We start from the raw sequence: 6,000 nt of genomic DNA on the forward strand, positions 1-6,000 counted from the left end.
TGCACTTAGACCACTTGCAGCTTGTCCGTGGCTTGGGCTAAGGGGCTGTTTCGTTGCAGTGTAGACATCTGGGCTCGGGATGGTGCCCAGGCTCTGGGACCCTGCGAGATGAGAGGTACCCAGAAGCTCGAGCTGCAGCCCAGGCCTGAAAGTCTACACTGCAACGAAACAGCCCAGCAGCCTGAGCCCCATGAGCCAGAGCCAGTTGGCATGAGCCAGACGTGGGTTTTTAATTGCAGTGTAGGCATACCATTAGTCACAGTGGGCCAGCTGCTCCATGGAGAAGACATGAGCAGTCCCCCTTGTACCTCTGCACAGCAGCCAGGCATCACAGCATTTCCTGGAATCCCTGGTGTGTGCCTAGGGAGCACAACAGACCCCAGGAATAGTCCCTGCTGAGAGAGAGATGGCAGGGAACATGGGTTCCTAGGTACATAGATTCCAGGGCCAGAAGCGACCTCTGTCATTATCTAGTCTGACCCTCTGCATAACACAGGCATGAAACAGCCTCCAAATAACTCCCAGAGTCAATCGTTTAGAAAAACAGCCACTGTGGATTGAAAAATTGTCCGTGATGGAGAATCCACCACGACCCTGGGTAAGTCGTTCCACTGGTTAATTACTCACTCCTGCAAATGTACGTCTTTTTTTCAATCTGAATTTCTCTAGCGTCAAGCTTCCGGACATAGTATCTCGTTAGCCCTTTTATTTGCTAGTTTGAGGAGCCCATCATCAAATATTTGTTCCTCATACGTACAGACTGGGACCAAGTCTCCCCTCATCTTTCTCTTTGTTCAGCTAAATAGACAGCTCCTCGTGGCTCTCACTATCAGGCAGGTTTTCCAGTCCTTTATCATTCTTGTGGCTCTTCTTTGACCCCCTCTCCAATTTACCAAACAGCCTTCTTGACCCCCGGTTCTAGCCACACCTTTCTCTGACATTGCTTTATATCCTCTCTCCTCTTAGGAAATCTCCCCTGACATGGGTGGTATTTGGTCTGCCCAGTAATAATATGAGCCGGTAAAGCTCCGTGACTTTCCCAAGAAGCTTCAGCTCACTCCAGGTGCTCAGATTTTGAGTGCTGCTATTTGAAGGAGATGAGAAGCCGAAGCCAAATCCTGCATGCGTTATTCAGGCAAAACTGCCACTGAAGGCAAGGCGGGGCTTTGCCTGAGCTGTCGCTAAGGGCTCAACACAGAGATGCCCACCGACATGACTGGGCCCTGGCTCAGGGCCATAAATACAGACCTATCGTACCCAAATGCACTTCTGCAACAGGAGGACACAGTACACATTCAAGGGGGTCCTGCCCCGTGCTCTTTGCTGATTCCCTTTGTCATGTGGCAGCCAAGGGGTGAAGTGGAGCTGCCCTGCTGTGTGGGTGTGGTGGATGGTGGATGGAGTCTGGGGCTGCCCGTGTGCTGGGGAGCAGAGGCAGGGAATCAGCCACCGCACCCTAGCAAGGCCTGATGTCACGTGTCCCTAGCAGACAAAAGAGGGGCAGGAATAGGGAGCATGCGCATCAGAGTGACCCCCACAAACCCCCAACTGCCTCCTCAGCCGCGGATCAGAGCCACAGCCTCAGCGAGTATACACGGACGTCAATGGAGCAAGCCTGGGTCATGCCAGCTGAGAATGGAGAGACATTAAACCCAGTGACTGTCACTGCCCCTCTGCAAAGCTACAATGGCAAATCTCACCCCCGCCCCAAGGGCTTGAGAGTGGCTGTGAAGCCCCATTCCCCATCCCAGGGCCTTGTGGGTAGCTATAATCCCTCTTCTATCCCAAGGGCTTATGGGTAGCTGTGATCCCCTAGCCCCATCCCATAGCCTTATAGGTAGCCGTGATTAGGGTGACCAGATGTCCTGATTTTATAGGGACAGCCCCAATTTTGCGTTTTTTTTTCTTGTATAGGCTCCTATTCCCTCCACCCCAACCCAATTTTTGTACACTTGCTATCTGGACACCCTAGCTGTGATCCTCCCACTCTGCCCTAAGGCCTTGTGGGTAACTGTGATTCCCCCATCCCCAACCTGCCCCAGGGCCTTGTGGGTAACTCTGCTCACCCTGTGACGATTCTTGAACTGTGAGTCACCTTGTTATCCCCTGCCTCTAATGAGATGGAGCCTTGCCTGTAGTGGCTGGGTGGGAGGCCCCTGACACCACCAGCCTGTCAGGCTCTCTGGGCTATGCCAGCCCTGGGTTAGCCTGGCCGGTCAACAAGAGGTGCACCTGAGTCCCCTTGGAGCATGCCCCTGTGATAGCCAGCTCCTGATACGGGCTATTCATAGGTAATCCCAGATCCTCTGCCCCCAAAGGCACTGTGGGCCCTTGTTTTACCTTAAACCACGGCTCCTGTAAAATCACAGTGCTCTTCTAATAAACCAAGAGGTTTAGTTAAGAGAGACTAGAGAGTCAACTAAACACAAGGGAGAGTGGTGGAAACAAATGCTTACACTGCAAAACCAAATAATAAAATGTGAACGAAGGCCTAGATTTATCGCCAGTTCCCTTTCCTGGCTAATAAAGTTGTTTCCGCCTCAAAGTTCAGTCTGTTGCAGAAGTGCCTGGTTTTAAAGGAACAGTGAACCCTCAAAAAAGTTTGCTCTTTAATAAAGTGTTTTTCCCCTCAAAGTTCAGTCTGTTGCAGAGCTGACTGGCTGTAAAGGCCCCAAGATGAAAACACAAGACGTCTCCTCAATGAATGGCTACCGACAGCCTCGCCTTGCTCTGTGGCACACGGAACAGGCTTTCTTCTCTATTCATAGACAGGGTGAGCCCATCTGGTGTAACAGTTCGCACAACTTTTTTACCCTCAAATGGTTTCACCTGTTTTGCATTGTTGTAATCCTGTTCCCAGATTGCCCTACTGCAGGCCAATTGTGCAGCATTTTTAGAAACACTGTTCAGTTTAGGTGCAAAGCCAAACAGAGGGGTTTTTGGGGTGCGAGGCTGCATTATTTAGTAGCATCAGACGCTCATCACAGTAGAGTTGGGGGCCTTTGTAATATTCTGTTCAGGGCTAGTTGACAAGAGTTGACATGATTTCGCTCCAGCCTACGCTGTACTTCCCGCTAGCTCCTTGTTTGTGCTGAAATTTCAGCTCATTGAGTGATTCAGAAGGACTTCCTTCCCAGAACTGGCTGGGTATTAATTAAGACAGCCCCTTTTCTGTAGTATATATTTAAAATAAACATTCCCACACTTGCTATGATCATTTTATAATCCATGAAAGCTTGCAAGAGGCTAGCATGCTGTTTGTTACTAAGCTACCAAGAGTGATGGGTGAAGTCACACTATCTGCACTACAGCCTGGGAAGCCAAGATCAACACAGCGCTGGTCACTTGCAGCAAGGTTTGGCCATAGTAATAACTGATGCTAAACTGAAACCAACCCCTCTTCACCTGAAATCACAGTGTGCACAGAGGGTTTGATGATCAGTTTAAAAACTGATTTTTAAGATAAACTGGGGCACCTTTCTCATGTAGACAAAGCCTGAGGCCTGCGGGAGTGTATGGTTCATGAGTACTAAGCTAACGTGTTGGATCAGAGTGGAAAGAATGGCTGCATGGAACTAGACTGATTCACCAGCTAGTAATTCAGATTTGCTGTACCGTAAAGTCTGATAAACTTCAGATTGGCAGCTCCCATTTCTCCGAGTCTCGCGATTCCTCTGAGAGATGATAGCTTGCTCAGCTAAAGCTCACTGCTTATCCCAAAGCTACTACAAAATGTCTCCCGGACGTTTGGAAGGGCTGAAGGATGTTTGAAAGGATAGGCAGAATTTGCAGGCCAAGAAGGCTTAATTAATATTTAACTCGCGCTGTGGAATTTATATAAATCCTGCTAGATTATGTTTGTGTATCATAATAGTTGAGCTGTGATTTTCTGCAGCACATTATAAATCAATGCATCCTAAGCATCTTATAAATCAATGCATCCTAAGCACATTATAAATCAATGCAGCTGCAGAATTAGCTGACATGAGCTACAAAGGTAATGTGGATACACTACAGATCTGGCCAAAAGGCAGCTATAAAGCAGGGAATATCTTTCACTCTCGGTGAATGTTGGGCTTACAGTACCTCCATCTGGCCATGAACAAAACCAGTATTGAGCTGAAGATACATGAAATTGGGATAAAACAGAAAAAAGCGTGGAATGCAGTGTTGCCAACTCTCACAGTTTTATCATGAATCTCTTATAGCCAAGCTCCTGAGTTGGGTAAGTATGGGGGGGGGGGAAATCTCAGCCTTCTTTTTTTTTTTATTTAAAGTCAGTTTTAGCCTTCATGGCTGCAGAGAAAAGCTAGAAAATGTGAATCCTAAAGAGCAAAAAAACCAGAAGGCAACAAAACCAACCCTCTATGATCTTTCAGACAATCTCATGATTTTGTTGGCCCGACATGATTGTTTTTAACACTTGGGGTTGGAAATAATGGGACCCCTACAGCTCTGAACCCCAGTGTTCTGGCTCAGTGGCAGGTATTTAATATTAATTAGGTAATTAATATTCAGCCTAGCCATATTCCTCCCGTAGTCTCAGTGGGATATTGTATTGTCTGTGCTAAAAATGAGTCTCCAGTCCTGTAAACACTTTCGCATGTGACTAACTTGATTCATCCCATGGAACTACTCACATGGGTAGTAACATTTTTCACATGCATACGTGTTTGCAGGATCAGAACCCTTAGATGCCCACCTCCGCCTCAGGACATAGACAGGGGCCACAGCCCTGAGCAGAGCGAAGGCACTCACCAAATATTAATGGCATCATTCTCCACTTACTATTTTAGGCTCTGATCCTGCAACAATCTCTGTGTGAGTGGGCCTTTGAGTCCCATTGATTTCACTGAGGTGCAGTGGTTTGCCTGCACAGAATTCATTGTGTTGCAGGGCACCACGGGGTGAGTCATCAGCAACCGGATCTGAACCTGGACACGCTGGATGCACGTGCATGAGTCGCTACTGCCTGAGCTCATCAACCTCTACATGAAGCCCAATCCCAACTAGTGGGGGAGAGAACCCCACACTGAGCAGGGTACAATTAGAGCTGACCAGAGGATGACAAGTCCCTTTCGCAGGCCTCACAATTTTGTTTCACGCTGGAATAGTCCAGCTATAGTTGTTACCTACTGCCCAGGTGGGTTGAGCGCCTGAATTAATTGTTTCTAAAGCTCTCTGGGGTCACTGGATGGGAGGCAATTATTACACTGCTCTACAGCCAAAATGCTTCTGAAATAAATGTAGTACAACTTTACTAATTCTGGGTCACTGAGAACGAAAATGATGCTTAAAATTGTTGATTGGCTCTAGTTTTCAAGATATGCTATTGTGTCAGTATATACGACCCTTGACTTGGGAATGGCGGAGGATAAGTGAGTTATAAAAGGAAGGGATCTCAATTTAAACCAGAAATGACTAAAATACATCTTTGACTGGATCTATGAATAAATCTATGACTGGGTTTGGCCAGTGCTTGCTTTTTAGGCAAAACAACGAATGATGCAATCTGAAGCTGGTATTGCGTCATACATGATATGAATTGCATCATGTTCTTCCTAGAAGTCATGGATGATGCAATCATAACGAAGCTTACATCACTCTGCTGAACAAATTGCCCTATATCAGCTCTAGAAATCATACAGTGTCGTGCTCTCTTATTTGTCAGTGTTTGATTTTGCAAAGGGACACATTTCTGTTTAGCCAAAGTGAGCAGAGATGCCTTGTACTTGTGTGAACAGTGCAGATAACTTCTGCTATGTTTGTGGTGAAGTGACTTTTGCATCACAAAAGGGCAGTATAACCACTCTGGTTAAGAAAGCCTATCACCTTTATTTTGGCTGCAAAATTGGAGATCAGGACAAGAGGTGGGCCCCACACATGTGCTGCAACACTTGTGCAACAAATCTTCGCCAGTGGTTGAACAGGAAAAGGAAATCTATGCCTTTTGCAGTGCCAATGATTTGGAGAGAGCCAACAGATCATACCAGCAATTGT

Source organism: Gopherus flavomarginatus, chromosome 4 (genome assembly GCF_025201925.1).
Source record: "Gopherus flavomarginatus isolate rGopFla2 chromosome 4, rGopFla2.mat.asm, whole genome shotgun sequence".
Lineage (NCBI taxonomy): Eukaryota > Metazoa > Chordata > Testudines > Testudinidae > Gopherus > Gopherus flavomarginatus.